The 20,755-nt window shown below is 45.5% G+C and overlaps 1 long non-coding RNA gene across 1 annotated transcript in view; it reads left to right on the plus strand.

Moving 5' to 3' along the window:
* Window positions 1–20,755, plus strand: part of LOC138582088 (uncharacterized) — a 101,828-nt gene that overhangs the window by 12,910 nt on the left and 68,163 nt on the right. Inside the window, exon 5 of the long non-coding RNA XR_011304947.1 lies at window positions 18,441–18,631. This is a non-coding gene — a long non-coding RNA (uncharacterized lncRNA). The remainder of the gene's footprint in view (window positions 1–18,440; window positions 18,632–20,755) is intronic.

Here is a 20,755-nt window from a genome sequence, read left to right on the forward strand (position 1 = left end):
AGTGTAGATGATACCCAGTCTGTCCAACTTGTCAAACAAAGGCTTAGTAAAGATGTTATACATCATCGGAGATACACATGATCCTTGAGGGACACCGCATAAAACTTGTGTGGGATCAGCGGCTGCTAGGGGGGAGAAGACTCTCATTGTCCGGTTTGCAAGGAAGGATTGTACCCAGGTTATGGCATCACTTGAAAAATGAGCGGCGGAACTGAGTTGATTGCATAAGACTGCGTGATCTACCAAGTCGAAGGCCACAGATCAAGGAGGAGTAGCATAGCTGATTTGCCATTGTCCTTCAACTCGTCACTTTGGGTCTTAAGGTCAATCAGGGCTGTTTCAGTACCATGAAGGGGACGGAAGCCAGATTGCCGTGAGCCTAGTAGATTGTTAGTTTCTAAGTAGTCCTGAATTTGCAGGTACGCTACTCTGTCAATAATTTTAAGCAGAAATGGGACGGTGGTGATGGGTCTGTAATTTGTCGGTATTGCGGGGTCAAGTGTTTGTTTTTTTAGCAAGGGAAGCACCCAAGATTGTTTTAGGTTATTGGGCACTAGGTTAGACTTAAAGGATGCATTGATGAGTTTAGAGATGAAGGGGGCTAGGTCTCTAGCTGCATCTTTTATAATTTGGCCAGGGCAATTGTCTCCTTTGCAGTTGGAAGGCTTTAGAGATAGTATGATTTTTTTCGTCTCTATTATAAATATTTGTCTGAAGCTAAATGGGTGAGGGGTGTTAGGCTGGTTTGGCGGGAGCTGTGGCTGAGGTGTAGGCTCCGTTGGCAGGAGCAGGGAAGCTTTTTTATTGGCAATTTTGGTTTGGAGCAAGCTAATTTTACCCGTCAGGGCATTTTGTATATTAGTGCACCAGAGCTTATTTTTAGGAATGTTATCAGTCGGGGGTATGGGTGATTCCATTTCACGGAGGATGGAGAATAGCTCCTTGGTATCTGATTTGGCCTTAGATATTCTATCATTAAAGGTGTTTCTTTTAGTGCTTATGATTTCCTTTTTATACTGTTTGGCGAAAGTGGCTAATTTAATTTTGTTCTCCTCAGTGGGTGAGTGTTGCCAAATTGACTGCAGCTTTCTTTTTTGAATTCTGAGGTCTTTCAAGTGTGGTGTGAACCAGTTGTTTAGGTGACAAAGTTGTTTGCTTTTGCGTATTTTGGTTGGGACAATCAAGTCAAGTGCCTTGATCATTGTGCTGTTATAGGCTTCCACAAGTGAAGTGGGGTCTGTGATGTTATCTAGATTGTCGAGAGTGGGGAGGAGGTGGGGTAAGAGTTGTTCTGCTGTGATGTCTTTTTTGCTTCTGGTGGGGAGTGGCGGGGCCATAAGTATAGGTTTGGGTCGGATAAGGTCAAGTGAGGCATTGAATACAATTAAATAATGGTCAGTCCAGGATTGTGGCATTATGTTGGTAATGCTAATGTTGCAATTCCGATCAGCAACCCAGTCTAGGGTCCTACCTTTGGCATGAGTAGGGGAGGAGACTTTTTGTGTTAGGGCGTAGTCATTCAGAAGTGAGGCAACAGATAGAGCGTGTTTGTCATTACAGTCATTAAAGCCCAAGTTGAAGTCTCCCAGTAATAGAATTTGAGCGTGGTCTTTGGTATTATTAGTTAGGATACTAGTTAGGTCGTCTTTAAAGGTTCCTAGTGGTCCAGGTGGTCTGTAGATGACATACATGGTGAGGGTGCGGTTACAAGAAAGGTGGAGTTTAGCAGTAAGGAGTTCACATGATGGAAATAGCAAGGTAGTAGCTAATCTAATAGGTAAGGTAGATTTATGGATGATAGCTAGGCCACCTCCTTTGGTGTTGGGTCTATCGACTCTTAGTAGTTGGTAGCCGTCGGGTATTGCTAGCATGATGGCAGGGCCAGCCGCCTCATGGAGCCATGTTTCGGTTATGACTAGTAGGTCTAAATTCTCATTGGTTAAAGTGTCCGAGATCTCTGTAGCGTGGGCTACCATGGATCTAGCATTGATGAGTGACCCAGTTAGTGATAGGGTGCTAGTTGGTTTAGTCGAGGGAAGTTGTTTATTTTTAGTAGGGGTGACTCTTTGTGAAGGTGACTGGTTAGTTGTTATTGGGGCAGGGTGGAGAGTGGCAGATTTGAAGTATTGCGAGCGTTTGTTAGCTAGATCGATATAGCCTCTATAGTTGTGGTGGGATGATGGTTCATGGAGACGGGACAATCTTGCCCTCTGTCTCATGTTTCTGTCCTTAGGAGGATATGAGGCAGCGGATACAAGTGCCATGATGGTGAGGAGGCTCAGTACAAGGTTGTCAGACTTCGGCTCCACCTCCCCCTTCTCCTCACCTGGATCTTCTGATATTGAGTCCTTTACCGTAGTCCGGATCCGGGGTCGTTCCTTCTTCTTGTTAGAGATAAGATCCTTAGGTGATCTAACCTTCTTATCGTGCAAGTAAGGTCTGGCCCCTCCGGAGGCCACCGTGGCAGAAGTGGATACCTGCCGTGGGGGGCTCCCAGTGGGCCAGCCTCGGTGCCCAAGGGAAAAAGCCGGAACGGCAGAAAAAACCCTTAAACGTAGATCTGCAGGCTAGGCGAGGAGTGGTTCCAGGCCAGGTATAAGGCAGGTTCTCCCAGGCGGAGATGAAGAAGGTTCAGTTATGATGGATTGAAAGGTGAGAGCTTTCTTCAAAGTCAGGACACTTCAGGATGCCGGGAGTGTCGGATGCTTCGGACACCGAAGCAGATAGAGGCCGCAAGCAGTTTAATGTACCGGAAGGCAGAGCGAGGAGCTGAGTGCGAAGGGATTCGCAAGTGGAGAAAAGTAAACAGAAGGTAAGTCAGAAGCGGAACGCGAAAGGGATCGCGAGCGGAGAAAAAGGATTCAGAAAGGCAGAGCGAGGAGCTGAGTGCGAAGGGATTCGCAAGTGGAGAAAAGTAAACAGAAGGTAAGTCAGAAGCGGAACGCGAAAGGGATCGCGAGCGGAGAAAAGAGGATTCAGAAAGGCAGAGCGAGGAGCTGAGTGCGAAGGGATTCGCAAGTGGAGAAAAGTAAACAGAAGTTAAGTCAGAAGCGGAACGCGAAAAGGATTGCGAGCGAGAAAGGCTGAACACAGATAGTAGGTTACGAGAAAACTACATATAACTAGAACACAGAGCGGACAGAAAGGGTAGAAGGACACAGGAGAAAATAACAAGCTCACGCCGAAAACGAGAGCTAGGAGGAATACTCGGAAATAAGTAACGAGCTACTCGGAGCGCTGGTAGACGTGTAAGCAATACACAGATACAACGCGCCGAGCTGGAGGCGGGGCCTAAATTTATAGTGCAGGCAGCCATCTTGGGTGAGGACTAGAGCGTCCATCGATCCCACAGCTTCCACCCTCGATTCCTGACAGTATACCCCCTCTTCCTTGGGGGTCCCCCCGGTTTGCCTGGCTGAAAACGATGGAACCTCTTTACAAGATGAGGAGCATGTATGTGGTAGTCAGGCTCCCAGGTTCTCTCCTCCTTAGGATAGCCCTTCCAATGTACCAGGTACTGTAACCTGCCCTTACAATATCTGGAATCGATCAAACGAGCCACCTCGTACTCGTCCGGGGCAGGATCAACCTTAGGGCGTCCCTTATGAACAGGCCTCTGAAATGGGTCTTCCTTGTAGACCTTGAGAAGAGAAGTGTGAAAGACAGGATGAATCCTCTTGAGGGAATCCGGGAGTTTAAGTTTGAAAGCCACCGGATTGATCTGTTGAACAATGGGAAAGGGTCCTAGAAATCGAGAAGAAAACTTCCCCTTGTGAACCCATCTGGGAAGAAATCTGGTTGACAGCCATACCAATTGTCCCACCTTCCAGTCGGGGTTTGAACGTCTGCTCCTGTCTGCCCACTTCTTCTGGGCATCCTGGCTGGCTAGATGAGCTTTCCTGGCTGTCTCCTGTACCTCGTGCAGATCTCTGAGAGCCTCATCTAAGGCCGGAACCTTGGTCGATCGTGTGTTAACCCAGGGTAGATATTGTGGGTTGAAACCGTATGTACAAAAGAACGGACTCATCTGTATGGTGGTGTGAATTGCATTATTATAAGCAAACTCTGCCTGGGGGAGAAATTCAAACCACCTTTCTTGCTGTGGACTACAGAAGCACCTAAGGTACTGTTCCAAGCTGGCATTAAGTCTTTCCGTTTGGCCGTTGCTTTGGGGGTGATAACCCGAGGAGAGAGCCCTATGGATTCCCAAGACCTGACAGAGAGCGGCCCAGAATCTCGAGGTGAATTGGGAACCACGATCAGAGACTATAGTCCTAGGCAAACCATGCAGGCGGACTACGTCACGGAGAAAGACGGCTGCTGTCTCAGAAGCTGAAGGCAGTCGCTGAAAGGCTGAAAAGTGTGCCAACTTGCTGTAGGAGTCACAAGTGACCATAATTACAGTCATACCAGAAGACACCGGAAGATCCACAATGTAATCCATGGAAATATGTTCCCAGGGACGATTTGCTAGAGGAGATTGTTGCAACAACCCTATTGGCCTACCCGTCTGATACTTGTTTGCAGCACAAACAGAGCAGGTAGATACGTATTGACTCACGTCCTTTCTTAGTCTTGGCCACCAGAAGCCCCTACTTATTAAGTCGTATGTCTTTCTGATGCCAGGATGACCTGTCAAGGGCGAGTCATGGCACCAGGAAAGAACCATTCTTTGAAGCTTCTGGGTGGGTACATAGAGCGCCTCCTCATGCTAATACAATCCATCCTTCTCTTTGGTGGTAATGTGCGCGAGTTCTGGGCAACTCTGATACAAGGGTATAAGCTCTTTGAGAAAGGTGGTCGTGGAAGCCAAAATCCTGAGCTTGGGGAGAACCAAGTCATGTCCTTGATATAATCCTGATACTTCCCCCTTACTTCGGGATAAGGCATCAGCCTTCCTGTTCTCCGTCCCAGGAATGTAAGTTATCGTAAAGTCATACTGTAGAAAGAAATAGGCCCATCGGGCATGACGGGCATTGGTGCATTCCATCTGCTGGAGTACCCTGAGATTTCTGTGATCAGTGCGAATCAAGAAGCTATGAGCAGCTCCCTGTAAGAGATGACGCCATTCCTGACAAGCTAGCTTGATGGCTAGTAGCTCTCTTTCCAATACGGAATAGTTCCGTTCGCTACATGTTAAGGTCTTGGAAAAATACGCTACAGGATGCTCAAGACCGTCCTCCGACTCTTGGAGGAGAATGGCTCCCACTGCTCCAATGGAGGCGTCAGTCTCCATGATGAATCGTCTTGTCTGGTCAGGTTGGATCAGGATGGGAGCCGTGGAGAATCTTCTTTTAAGGAGTCGGAAAGCTTTCTGAGGTTCTCCTTCAAAAGAATATAGTACTCCCTTCTTAAGTAAAGAGGTCAAGGGGAGCACAGTTTGTGAGAAGTTGGGGATGAAACGCCGATAAAAATTGGCTAAACCCAGAAAACTCTGTAGCTCCTTTATGTTTCCGGGTTCCTTCCAATCGTGAATGGCCTTAACCTTTCTTGGGTCCATTTCGATCCCTTCATGAGAAAGGATGAACCCAAGGTAGGACACAGCAGTGGCTTCAAACTGACATTTTTCTGGCTTGACCAACAACTTATGGATAAGGAGTCTTCTCAACACCTTCTTGACCTGTGCTCGGTGTTCATCAAGAGATTTGGAGTAGACGAGGATATCATCTAGGTATACCACCACGGATAGATATAACATGTCAGCAAACACCTTGTCCATATACCTCTGGAAAACTGCCGGAGCATTGACAAGACCGAACGGCATGACTCTATACTCGTACAAGCCGAACGGAGTGCGAAAGGCGGTCTTCCATTCGTCCCCCTCCTTGACCCTAAGAAGGTGATAGGCCCCTCTTAGATCTAGCTTGGTGAAATACCTAGCCCCTTGAACCGCCTCCAGGATGTCTCGTATAAGGGGCATGGGGTACCTATCCCTTATAGTGATCTTATTAAGTCCTCTGAAGTCTATGCATGGTCGCAACTCCTCCGAATCCCTCTTGGGGATAAAAAACAATGATGCACCGCAGGATGACTTAGATTCCTGAATAAGCCCGTTCTGTGTATTAGCGTCCAGATATTCTCTGAGGGCCCTTCGTTCCGGAAGGGACAGGGGATACATCCTTCCGAAAGGAACGATAGAATCAGGCACTAGGTCGATTGAGCAGTCCTCTGCCCGATGTGGGGGTAGCTGCTTAGGTAGAGTATCCAGAAAGACTTCGGTGTATTCATGGTATTGGGGTGGAACTGTTGCTACAATTAAGGAGCCTGGAGCCTTGGAACCTTCTCCAGTCACCACCATGGCCGCAGTGGTATACAGACAGTTTGATTTGCAGAATTGGGAGTCGAAGCACACCTTGTTGGCAGCCCAATCTATAAGAGGATTATGTCTCCTCAGCCAAGGTATTCCCAGAACTAAAGGAAAATGAGCTGCACGTATCTGGTCAAATACTAGGAGTTCTTGGTGATTGTCTACTCTAATCTGCAATGGAATCGACTCCCACAGGATAGGACCCGAAGAAAGAGGAACACCATCCACTCCCTCAACAGGTATGGGTCTGGGCTTGGGTCTGGTAGCGACTAGGTTCTCCTTAGCCCAATTAATGTCCATGAAGTTACCCGCGGCACCACAATCCAACATTGCCAATACCTCCACTGATGTCGCTTCAGATAACTTTACATGGACCTTGAAAACCATTAAACTACTGTCTTCGCCCTCTGCCAGGGTTCTTGAGTGGTTGCAAGGGTAACTGGCAGGTCCCCCGAGACTTCCCTTGCAACAGCCCGGGGGTGGAAGTTTTCCTTCTTCCTAGAAGGAACTTCTGGACAGTTTCTCAGCAGGTGTTTTGAGGATCCACAATACATGCACAATCCCTCCTCTCGGCGCCGTCTCCTTTCTTCAGGAGTCAGAGGTCCACGAGCGGCTCCTATCTGCATTGGCTCTTCGGAGGATGATATCGGTCTCTGGATGGGAGTCTGGGAGGGCAGGCCTATCGTCTGTGAGGTTCCCCGTGGACGTCTCCTTTCTTGTCTGCGTTCATGCAGCCTAAACTCGATCTGGAGGGACAAGGTCATCAAGTCACGAAATGACTGTGGTCTGGCTGTCCTCGCTAGCTCATCCTTGATCTCATCCTGAAGTCCTCTTCTGAAGATCGTCTGTTGAGCCGAGTCCGGCCAGTCCGCCTTTGCAGCCAGTCTGAGGAAGCGTGAGATGTATGTTTGCACGTCTGTATTTCCTTGACGGACATCAAGAATGGCTTCTAATGAAGAGTATAGAACTTCAGGTCTATCGAATCTATCCTTAAAGGCTGTCACAAACTGATCGTAGACATTTAGGGAAGGATCATCATTGGAGACCAGTGGAGTTGCCCATGATAAGGCATTCCCAGAGAGATTGGCAATTATGAATCCGACCTTGGCACGGCTAGACTCATATGCATGAGGCCTGAATGTGAAGTATACCTTACAGGCGTCCAGGAAATCCTTGAGACCTCCTGGATGACCATCATACTTGCCGAATGAGAGAGGCATCGTGGGTAGGTCTCCGTGGTCATCTCGACGTAACACTACTTGTTGGCGAAGGACTATGTTTTCAGCCCTTAGGGATTGTACTTCAGCTGTCAGGTTCTGTATAGCTGCTACGAGTTCCTGGTATTGTTCCAAAGATGCCATGTTTGTAGTTGGGCGTTGTATGCTGTCAGACTTCGGCTCCACCTCCCCCTTCTCCTCACCTGGATCTTCTGATATTGAGTCCTTTACCGTAGTCCGGATCCGGGGTCGTTCCTTCTTCTTGTTAGAGATAAGATCCTTAGGTGATCTAACCTTCTTATCGTGCAAGTAAGGTCTGGCCCCTCCGGAGGCCACCGTGGCAGAAGTGGATACCTGCCGTGGGGGGCTCCCAGTGGGCCAGCCTCGGTGCCCAAGGGAAAAAGCCGGAACGGCAGAAAAAACCCTTAAACGTAGATCTGCAGGCTAGGCGAGGAGTGGTTCCAGGCCAGGTATAAGGCAGGTTCTCCCAGGCGGAGATGAAGAAGGTTCAGTTATGATGGATTGAAAGGTGAGAGCTTTCTTCAAAGTCAGGACACTTCAGGATGCCGGGAGTGTCGGATGCTTCGGACACCGAAGCAGATAGAGGCCGCAAGCAGTTTAATGTACCGGAAGGCAGAGCGAGGAGCTGAGTGCGAAGGGATTCGCAAGTGGAGAAAAGTAAACAGAAGGTAAGTCAGAAGCGGAACGCGAAAGGGATCGCGAGCGGAGAAAAAGGATTCAGAAAGGCAGAGCGAGGAGCTGAGTGCGAAGGGATTCGCAAGTGGAGAAAAGTAAACAGAAGGTAAGTCAGAAGCGGAACGCGAAAGGGATCGCGAGCGGAGAAAAGAGGATTCAGAAAGGCAGAGCGAGGAGCTGAGTGCGAAGGGATTCGCAAGTGGAGAAAAGTAAACAGAAGTTAAGTCAGAAGCGGAACGCGAAAAGGATTGCGAGCGAGAAAGGCTGAACACAGATAGTAGGTTACGAGAAAACTACATATAACTAGAACACAGAGCGGACAGAAAGGGTAGAAGGACACAGGAGAAAATAACAAGCTCACGCCGAAAACGAGAGCTAGGAGGAATACTCGGAAATAAGTAACGAGCTACTCGGAGCGATGGTAGACGTGTAAGCAATACACAGATACAACGCGCCGAGCTGGAGGCGGGGCCTAAATTTATAGTGAAGGCAGCCATCTTGGGTGAGGACTAGAGCGTCCATCGATCCCACAGCTTCCACCCTCGATTCCTGACAAAGGTGTAATGTTTGGTCTTGGGTGATTTTCATTATGGTCGTGGGCAGGGAGGAGTTAATGATAGGCAAGTCCAAATTCAGGCTATAGGTGTAGACTGGTGCTGCGTGTAAGGGCGTGTGACTATATAAGTTATAGCAATTTGGTAGCAGGGAAGTCTAAGCAATCTAGTAAGAGACCGTATATTGGTAGTTGGTAATCTAGGCAAGTACAAATAGGCTGGTAGGCAGGCAAACTGGCCAGTACAAGTGGTGGCAAACTAGGCAAGTACAGATGAGCTAACTAGGGCAGTGTATCACCTAAATGCGAGAGTCACAGTGCAGCCAAAAACACATTAGAATACATAGTGTAACTAGGGCAGTGTTTCATCTGAATGCGAGAGTCACAGCGCAGCCAAAAACAAATTGGGATACATAAAGTAACTAGGGCAGTGTTTCACCTATTGACGACCATAAGGCACAGCACAAATCAGAAGGCATAACACAAATCAAGTGTGGTCTATTGGCGACCATAAGGCACAACACAAATCAGATGTGGTCTGTTGGCGACCATAAGGCACAACACAAATCAGGTGTGGTCTGTTGGCGACCATAAGGCACAACACAAATCAGGTGTGGTCTATTGGCGACCATAAGTGTAATAATGCTACTGGGCAGTAGGCGCTAAATGGCGCAGTAAGGCAAGAAATCCAGTTATAATAAGACATGCAAAGACATCAGCCACAAGACACAGTTGGCAGTGGGAGTAGATGAGAAAGGAGGGGGGTGACAGTGCACGTAGTTCAGGCTAGGGGCATGGTCATAGCAGTCAGGTTGCATCGGCGGGACCATCAGTTCATGTTGAAAAAGTGGTCACACATAAATGCACTGAGGCAGATTTGGAATACTGTGGCAGTTCAGTGGCTGAGGAGGGATGGAAGAGTACCTTATATGAAGAGGGCCAGGGGTCTGGCAGATGGCAGTCACCGAACAGGCACAAAACAGGTGATAGCCTTGCCTCTCGTGGGCCTTGGGAAGAGTGGGCCGGCTTCGCCTAGTTAGGCATATGGAGCTGCAGGCAACAGTGGGCGGCCATCTTGGAGTAGCTGGGTGCCTCGTGTGCTACTATGGCGGCGAGGCTCTCTGTAGCCTTATCAATGCAGGCTGAGTGGAGCTGGGCTTGATTCAGGCACATTGGAGGTGTGCATGCAAATAGCGAAAATCGGGCTGGAAAAAACGATTTTTGATGGGAGTAGCGCGGGTGCATCAGCGCTTACCGAAATTCTGTAGCCAAGTTGCTGGATCAGTGGATGCCCCCGTAGGTCCTCTGCTCCTGCAGGGATGTGTCCTGGAGCTCCTGCTCCTCAGGTGGGTGGTGGACATAGTTATGCATTAGATGCATAACTATGTCCAAAGGAACTGTAAAAGCTGTTGGCATATCCAATACTCCAATTATACATCCAGTTACAGAACCCATCACGATCACACTAGGACCCATTACTGATAGGCAAGGATTCCTTGTAAGCCCTACTGTACCAGTACATTTACTAGGAAGAGATATTTTATGTAAACCTAGGTGTACTATATAATGTACCCCAGACTGATGGTTGTTAAGTGTGCCCTCTGCAAATACTGAAGCAGTTCTTGCTACCCTCCATGTAGAAATGGGGGAGGAATTGGTGAAAGGGGAGGAGAGGATGTTGGATGACTGAAAAGCATTCATTCACACAAAATCTGTTTCTCTATGCTCCACACATGATAATGAGGTGGGGTGCTTTCACACAGCTGAACCCGATAGGATTAAAGAAGATACATTCAAGAAATGGTCCCTTATCCCTCAATAGCCGTTGAAGCCCAAAGCTGAATTAGCTATTGATCCTGTTATTTTTATTGAGCCACTGCTGACTCAAGAAATTATTGTCCCTACAAGTAGCCCATGCAGCACTCTTATATTGCCTGTGAAAAGCCTGGACAGTCCACTTATCGTTTTGTTCAAGATTTAAGATCCGTAAATGCAGCAGTGGTTCCTTTCCTCCCAGTGGTGCCAAATCCTACCACTATCCTTTCCTGTATTCCTCCTGATGCCACCCATTTTACGGTAGTTGATCTCTGCTCAGAATTCTCCTCTGCCCCCATACTCCAGAATAGTTAATACTTAGCCAAATGTTTGCATAAAGGAGTCCATTACACCGGGGCAAGATTACTCCAGAAGTACGGAGAGTCCCCAACCCTCTTCACACAACAACTAAAAATGATTTAGATTATATAAGGTTACCTGGAAAATCTGTATGTGCAGAAGACCACATCAATTTCTTATGAAGCTTATAAACAGGATACACAGGTGCTGCTGACTGCCCTGGCTGAGAAAGGGTATAATGCTCCCAAACAGACGTTGAAATTGTGCACACAGAAAGTTCACCATTTAGGACATGATATTTTGAAAGGTCACCAATTGATATATCCCTCTTGGAAAGAGGCTGTTTATACAATTCCAAAACCTCAGACTGCCACATAGATGAGAGCATTTTTGGAAATTGTTGGTTACAGCTGACAATGTATTCTAGGTTAAGTCAGTGCTGTAGAGCCTTTACAATGGACTTGTGAGGCAGCTGAAGCCTTCACGAAGATAAACTCATGTTTTGCTGAAGCTCCTGATTTGGGACTCCCATATTTTAAGAAGAAATTCAACTTGTATTGTCATGAGAAGATTGTATTTGCATGGGCAGTTCCTACTCAGAAACAGAGCATTCATTATAGACCCATAGCTCATTAAAGTAAATAATGGATCGTGTAGCTTCTGAAATGCCACCTTGTCTGAGATCTGTTGCCGCCCCAGCATTATCAACAGTAGAGCAGAGTGACAACCTTGTGCTAGGAACCTCCTTAGAGGCCTGAGAGTTCTAATCTTTCTGAATTTCAACAATACTAAGGACAAAGACCTAGCTGAAAAATGGGAAGAGAACTTCAATCAGAGCTCCTCAAAGGTTATGATGCAATTGTTGGTGGAACATGCTTCCAGAGAACATAGTAGAATACAACAGCAAATTAAGAACATTAAACAAGTGATTGTGGAGATGAACAGTTTAGAGAGAAGCAAACAAACAAATGTCACCAAAATGTATGACATCCTGAAGAATTACGGGATGAAGTTAGACTATGAAATTCTAGAAAATATTTCAGGGACGATAGGGACTATAGCAAAGATTGAGTCTATACCTTCCAAACTAAATTTGATGAGACTCATAAACCAACATCTACAGAGAGTACACCTAATACTTTGCCTGGTAGCTCAGATATTGACTCAGACTGGGAAATTATCCAGCCAGCTGGGGCCCAGTCCTCTCCAATACACCAGGTAACACAGGACAGAGAAATATTGTTTTAGAAAAGGTACAGAGATACAGAAGAGGTTCACAAAGAACCATTACCAAACGGGTGAGATTCCAAGACCCTTTAGAACAAACTACCTTAATACGCAGAAGACCATAAGGTGCAAGAGGGGAGGCAGGAGAAGAGTCGGATGAAGATCAAGATCACAGAAGGAGATTAACGAGATCGAGCTCCAACAAACAGCTGGTAAAATACCCATTACCAACTTAGTGACTAACATATCCAAGAGACAACTCACTCCAGTAGAGAAGTGGGTATTGAACAAGGGTCTGTCATTCACACCCACAATAGGTACAAACTTCATAGATTTTCAAATTGATTTATTTAAGTTTGTAAGAAAACTTAAACTCAAAAGATTCTTTCTAAGACAAGTCAGAACATATTTAACGCAGGAACAGCTTAGACCACTTAGTCAAGTCACCATTTCAGATATCGAAAATACCCACCTATTGATGTCTCTCGAACAAGACACAAGTGTTAATCAAGATGAAATTTGCATAAAATGGGAAGTATACCCTAGGAATTTAGAGGTGCAAGAGCTTGGCCAAAATTAAAATTTACACAGCAAACATCCACAGAAAGTGCATAGAAACCTTTCACAGGGCAGTAACAATGGACATTCTTTTTTAAAATGTGTTTATTTATTTATTTTATTTATTTATTGTAAGTTCGTTTTTTTACAAACCTTTCCACAAATCCCAGTCCCCAAGCCCTAATACATCATATGAGATGAAAAGTAACAACTTTGATAGCATCTTGATCATTATCGTGCATGAACATCTAAAAGGAATATAGCCATGTCAAAATTACCTTATGTTAAAATATTTAAAATATCAATCACTTTCTTCCAATGTAAGGTCAAATAGATAATACACACTTTGTGTTCACCAATCATGAACAGACCCCAAATGCCTTTCATAGTTTGATCTTCCCTTAAGCCTGCTTGCAAAAGTGCAGATTGTCTCAAATTTCACAGACTCACATTCTACCAGTAGGTGTTTTGATGTTTCCGTGTTATTTTTGCCACACAATTGGCATTCTCGTAATCCCATAATTTGCTGTTTGACATTATTGGATACACTGGATACATTCCAAGGCATGATTGTGAGTTGCTAGGTTAATAATACATTGTTCCCTAGCCAAATCACCCATATTATATTTCATTGTTCCTCTAAGTTGTTTTAAGGTCATGCCTGGATATTCCACCAATATCATCTGTTCCCACTTACTCACCATATCCACAATCTTGACAATGTGACTTTTTGGCATAAATTTAGATCGAGTTGGGAACACATCATAAATCATTGCTTGTAATGTCAACTCTGGGGCCCTTGCCAGTTTCCACATAGTGGTTACACAACCTAATTGAACCCTGTAAATAATCAGCAGGATATTAAATTCCAAGAATACCATCTCAATTGATGTGTATGCTGGTAATCTCAACAATCATTTTAATTTGGAACGTTCAGGTTTGCCCACCTCCCCCAGATTTGCCAAAGCTCAAATCACAGCACCGTAGAAAATGACTGAGTTAATTTAGGTCAGATATAACTGAATAAGGGTTGCAATGGTGTATCTCCCTCCCTTTTTGTCAAAGGCCGCAACACGTCCCACAATCAGTGATACACGGGATTGAATGTGATCTAAGTGTGTAGTTCTTCTGAGTTCACAAGAATGCCTAGATATTTGTAGGAGTACACCTCTCCAATCTGGTCCCGCGCTAGTTCCCATTTGACCTTTTTAGGATGTTTTCTTGACAAATTGTCTTGGCAGTATTTACCACCAATGAGTTATGGTCAGAATATTTTTGCAAATTGTTCAATGAGACTTGTAATCCCCATGGGGTAAGGTCTAATATGACCAGGTCATCTGCGTAACCAAGCCACTCTAATACCATGGAGCCAAGTTTCAGTGAAATAGTCAGGCAATCATCAAGGGCATGTCCCCGGTCACAGAGGTAAAGATTAAACAGCAGTGGCGCAAGTGGTTCCATGTCATTTCACAGCGGGATGTTTTTTCGCTGTGTTTTTTACCACTGATTTATTTTAAAAAACTCATTGAATGTTTTATTTTTGGGGGGTTCCCCCCTAACCCCCCATCAGCTTTAATTTTTTATATATTCCCGAACACCCACACCCAATTTATATATTTTTCTAAACCCTCCCAAAAATTCGATGAGTTTTTTCAGCAAAAAGTTTGTGGTAAAATACCCCGCGAAAAAAATCCCACGATGAAAGGACGTTGCACCGCACAAGTATACACCCATGTTTCAGTCGGTTTATAGTGATAATTTCGAAAAAATAATTTCGAAAAACAAAAATGTCTAAAAAAATATGTCTAATGAAAATATGTCGAAACTACATACTTACAATGGCCATAGGCATTTTTTCTAAAAAAGAAATTCGAAAAGAAATTCGATGACACTATGCCAAAATATCAATGGCCCTTGTCAAAAAAAAGTTAATGTTGTTATGGGGGGGGGGGGTCTGCCCTCTCCCCCCTCCAACCTCCCACGGAACATTATTTACCACTGTTACTATTTGTTAAAATATTTAATATATCATTATTAATTAATTATTTACTATAGCACTTACCTTATATTTCGAATTAATTCAAAATAATTCGATTTATTGTTTATTAGACATTAATATTTGCGAAATAATATTTTTGACATTTTGACTTTCGAAATTATTACATTCGGAAATATAACTGGATACCGTTTCAGTCCTTGATTAGTATTGATCCAGGGAGATAGACATCCCTGTTGGTCAAGTATAACCTGGACCCTAGCTTGATCATGTAACATAATGATCATCTGAAGAAGTCCAGAAGGGATTCCCCATTTTTGTAACTTATGCCATAAGCGTACCCGGTCTACTGTGTCAGATGCAGCGCTATTGTCCACATATGCAAAGTACACTGGGAGCTTCCTGATCTCCCAAGCCTATTGAACAGTGATAATAAGGGCTAGGCAATTCATACTGGTACAATATCCCCTCCTAAATCCGGTTTGGTTGAAAGGTATGATATTACTAGTCACAGCCCATTCTTCAAGTTCCTTCAACAATATTCTAGCAAATAGTTTTTCTGGAGCATGCAGCATAGCTAGAAGCCAGTAGTTTTGCGGTTCTTCATGACTGCCTTTCCTCCAGACAGGTACTAGTACGCGATCATGCCATGAAGTAGGAATAGTTTGAGTGACTTCAATGGCAGAGAACAACCAAAACAGTGCTTCTGACTAGCGATCTGGATTCATTTTTATCAGTGAGCTACATATGCAATCCAGGCCGGGGACCCGGGAAGTTCGAGTTGTGCCAATGTGCCTGCATACTTCATCAATGCTATTTCTAAAATACCAGCGACCCGTAAAATAATCCCTTAGTCATTGTATCTTCCCTGACATCTCCAAAGATTTGTATGATGTGTGATACCCAAGCTACCTCAAAGACACCATTTATGTCTCGGGTAATACCATTTGAACTATTGATTATTTTCCAGAATTCAGTGGTGTTGTTGGTGGTAGACGCCAACACCAAGGACTTCCAATGTGAGCACTCCCGAGGGAACACATGACTTTTTAGCCATTTGGAGTACCCCCCTTTGATCTACCTAACGTTACCTCTGTGCTCCATGGGACCTAAATTCAAACCTACTTATTTACGGAGTGCTTGTCAAAGCACCTTTTCTTCGCTCTAAATTCTATGTCGAATCCATGTAACTGAGTTTTATTGGTAATAGCGAGCCTTTGATTTGTCCTGGACTTAATTAAGGAGCAGTTCTTTATGCCTTCCATAGTTAGCCCAAATTGTGTGATAGATAGAGCAACCATTTCCTTAGTAAGTGCATTATTGTCAGAGGGGTGCATATCAACGTATGCACCTAGGGACTCTCGAGATACACTTGAGGCTCGCTCCAGGGATCTATCAGACCATGGAATCTGACTATTGGTAGACTTTACAGTCAATTGCTGTGTGGCAATGGGCCCAGGAGGTTGTAGAGATATATGTAGCAGTGCAATAAGTGGATAATGACCGCCCTCACACACATATCTTCAATCAGGTACAAAACCATTATATTAAAAAAAGACAGTCACAAGTTACAATGCCCAGTTAGTTCTTGAGAATTTGTATTCGAGGACACTTAACAAGCCTCGGCAATCCAGATCCAAGACTACCTTTGGCCAACCATTGTCAGGAACATCATCAGATGGAAGAAAAGAGCAACTTGAAAAGAATGGGTTTGCAGAAAGCCAAATGTAGCAAACGTGGGGCAGACTTAAGACTGTTGCTCAGACAGATGGAAGCTAGATGCATCTGTAGATTATGGAGCACAACCAAGGGACTGAAATGAATGTGTCTTTGTAAATGAGATACAGATTCTAGAGCAGGTACATGAGAATATGATTATGAATAGAACCAGCGAAAAAGTATTCAGTTGACAATACTAAGAATATGTCTATTAGGAATGACAAACAACATGGTTTGAATTTGTTATATGTCTTATCTCTGTCTGGCAAGAGGGCATGGTGGTTGTGTACCTAGTTTGAGGAACACTAGGTATTGTTATTCTTAAATTAGGATAATCTGATGACCATTATGTATTGTTTTTCTTAACTATGATTATCCAGAATTCAATAGAAGGCAGGTAAAGCACCCAAAATGCCAAACGACACCAAGGACCGAAAGTGAACTATTGCAATTTCAGATTAATAATATGCTATTACCATCTTTATAACTACTAGAGGGATGATGGTAACACTGTATTCATGGAATTCCAGACCAAATGAATTTGTAGCTATGGATAACTTTATATCTATAATACATCAACGTTCTCCATGCGATTAAGGGTTCACGTTGCTCCAATAAGGATGTTTATATTATTTACAATGAGTGCATCAAACGACTAGCGTTCACATTCATGTTTTATTCATAAACCATTTTTATAAAATGTTCAAATAAGATGGGTACAGAACAACTTCCAGAGATGTGCCCGAACTCCCAATTGTGCAAATTGCCACCCCACTCCCCCCTCGCGTTTTAGGTCATCCCCTGCCATTTCCCCCAGATTTGTTTGTGTTTGAGGGGGCATCCCTTGTCCCTGTATACCCGCCTCTCAAGATCACAGCAGTAGTCCATTCCCTCAGAGCCATCTGCAGGTTCCAGGGGGCACCCCCCTTCCCCAGCTCGCTGCAATGTCTCTCTTGGCCTCCTTCAATGCAGTCTTCATTAGGCATAGCTCCTTGCAAGAGAAGTCTGTATCTCCCCATATGTGCAGCAGACAGACCTCGGGCTGTCCGGCAAAGGTTTTCCCAAAGCCCCCCACCCCCACCGTATCCCTAAGTGCCCCCCAGAAGCTCTGAAGTCTGAGTGAAAATGGTGCCTATCTCCTCTCCACATCTCAGATAATTGGGGTCCTCTGCTCTGCATATTTTGTGGAGGCCTGGCCCTGGTATAATATACACTTTGGACAATCCCCACCCAATCCTCCTCCTTGATACCTCCCAGATCCCTTTCCCATTGTTCCTTCAGCTTGGACACGGGGAGGCAGAAAAATATTTGATCACCTGGCAAAGTGTTGTGACCACCTTCCCAGGCATTCTCCCGTCCAGCAGATTAGCCTCTAGCGGGGAACGCATCGGGAAGATCCCACTCCTCCCTTGTGGCTCATGGCGTGGTATAGCCGTGTATATGTGAAACATTCATTGTTGCCTAACCCGTGGGAAGCATGTCGGTGGTCAAAAGAGGCCAGGTATTTCTGTTCCATAATATGTTTCATTTGTAGCACCCCCGCCATGGCCCATCTAGAATGGTAGGCCATCATCCTTACCTCGGGGAGGACCGTGTTTCCACAGATATGTGCCTCCCCATCATGATCCTCCCCCCAGCCCTGCGGACCACACCGCAATTGTGTGACCGCCTGGTGGCGACAGGGCAGCTGCTCGCAGATGGCCGTACAGCAGGAGTGCCACATGATATGTCTCTCCACCTGAATATGGGAAGCTCCCCGGTCTTCGTGTGCCCATTGATTAACCGCCACCAACTCTGAGGCCCAGTACTTATCATTTTGGCAAGCAATAACTATATCTAAGACTAGATGTCACCACATGGACAACTATTATAAAAATTAGGTATAAGCCTAATTATGGCGGAATAAGACCATATTGGTAGGCAAGCAGGCTTTGCAAGGGATCCGGTTTAGTGGAGGAAGCATGCGAACCATTTATTCAATGCGGTGTTACTAGTGGAAATCCAGACCAGCATAACAATGAATACATATATTTTTAATCTTGTTATTTGTAGGTATAAACAAATGAGATGTGGAGAGCTAAGACCAAATTCAAACCCAAGAACTGTTGAACAAAAAACGAACCGCTATACTATGGCCAATACATGTTTGATAATGCCATTGCAGCTCTCAGTGATGAACTATGGGTGGACTAATGCGAGACGGAATTTCCAGTCCCACTGAATGACCTGTTCACTTATATGGGGTAAGTTAATAATTTTCAACCCAGCACCATAGGGTGGCGAGATGGCAAAGAATTCAATTTCTAATAGGAATGATGCCATATTTTTGTACTTTCAAAAGCCAAACAAATAATTTGATTTCATGCAAAATATGAGGTATGAGGTCACATTGATGTAACCAAACTGATAGGAATAGTGCGGTGAGTGGACAAACTTTCAAACTCCACCAATACTCAAAATAAGGGCAATCACAAGGGCTAACACACAGTGGCTCATTTGGAGTGCCGGTGGGGCACCTGGGTCACCTCCAGATAAATGCAAAATGCTGGAGGTAAACAAGGTGCCCTACCGGCTAAAAAAGCCCTTGTTACCGGTGGCGGTTATGATGGCAAATACCCTCCCCAAGTACTATGGAACTCCATGAATGGGGACTTACACTGTTCCACCAGCACCCATAATCCGGCGGTAATGCCGCCAGACAGGGTACAGAAAACGGTAACATTTGGTGGTCTCCTGGCGGCTCTAACGCCAGGATACCAGAATGGTTGTAATGAGGCCCATAGAATTTACGCCATGGGTTATTAAACTTACACTCCAGTACAATAGCACTTTCATATTAATTAGTCAAAGGAAGAGAAAAAAGTGCCGGTACTCTAACTAACAACACTAATGCAGTCAGTTCTAACATAGGCACAATGCATGGGTGAATAACTGACCTTGATTGGATTGGTCCAGATGACTTACTGGACTTCTGATTTGTGGATTTTGGTTGCTTCACCAAGGATCCATCTTAAGGATGCACCAGGTTGCAGCTCTTTTTCCCCACTTAGCAAGCCCCGCCCACCTGGTGCCTTCCTGGTTGCGCTCTTTTTCCCTACTTAAGGAGCCCTCCAGCCTCTTTTCCTTTGCAGCTGGGGAGCAGGTGCATGTGGATCTAGGTCACCTGGCCTAAGCCACACCCACCTAGCGCCTTCCAGGTTGCCGCTCTTTTTCCCCACTTAGCAAGCCCCGCCCACCTGGTTGTTTCCTGGTTGCCGCTCTTTTTCCCTACTTAATGAGCCCTCCAGCCTCTTTTCCTTTGCAGATGGGAGCAGGTGCAAGTGGATCTAGGTCACCAGGCCTAAGCCCCGCCCACCTGGCGCCTTCCAGATTGCCGCTCTTTTTCCCCACTTAGCAAGCCCCGCCCACCTGGTGCCTTCCTGGTTGCCGCTCTTTTTCCCTACTTAAAGAGCCCTCCCGCCTCTTCTCCTTTGCAGATGGGGAGCAGGTGCAAGTGGATCGAGGTCACCTGGCCTAAACCCCGCCCACCTTTTTAGCCCTGCCTCTTCCTTCCTGCTCTTTACTTTTAGATCAAGGGCATCTCTCGCCCGGGCATCCGAAGCGAAGGGCAGATGAAGAAAAGGACGATTCCTGTTCGGAACAGGAGGACCCAGGGCCTGAACCCCTGCTCAAACAGCAGGTAAGCATGCTCCAACATGTGTTTACTCCCTCTGTCCCCACAGGCCATCTCCACCCCATCTGTTCCCCCCGTGATGTTCCCTTGTGCCCCCCGCCCTTCTCGCACACAGGTGTCGCCTGTTTTGCTTGATTATTCTACACTGCTCCCCCTCCCCTTCCAGCCAACTTCTGCAGGAGTCTGTCCTGATACATTCTGGTTTGACCATCATCTCTTGTGGCCAATGCTGGATATGACTTTTATGGACTTCATTGTTTCACGGTGTGTCACCCTTTCTCAACTCTCATGCTGGACTTCCTTTGCATCTTCTACTCATGGTGTTGGCCTGATTCATGCTGTTCCCATCTTCATCTTGTATCCTGGCTTGCTGCATTATGTGGTGCTATTTACTTCTACAATTGTATTCGCTCTCCCCTCTTGCTTCTCCACTCTTTTTGACTGCTTACTCTCTGTTCTCTCCTCCTCTCCCTTTCTCCCTTTTTCTATCTCCTCCCCTCCTCCCCTTACTTTCTTCTATGCACTTACTCTATCAGAATGATAGCAACCTCGTCTGTCTCCTAGCCCCGCCCTTCATTGTTGAAATCTCCCCAGCCCCCCTACAGCACTATCTGAAATGTCGCCAGGCCTAATATGATATTTTCTTGTTTTGTTCCTCCCCTCCCTTTCTGCACACCTCTCCTTCACCTTTTGT

This window comes from Ambystoma mexicanum, chromosome 3q (genome assembly GCF_040938575.1).
Source record: "Ambystoma mexicanum isolate Mex_15411 chromosome 3q, UKY_AmexF1_1, whole genome shotgun sequence".
NCBI lineage: Eukaryota > Metazoa > Chordata > Amphibia > Caudata > Ambystomatidae > Ambystoma > Ambystoma mexicanum.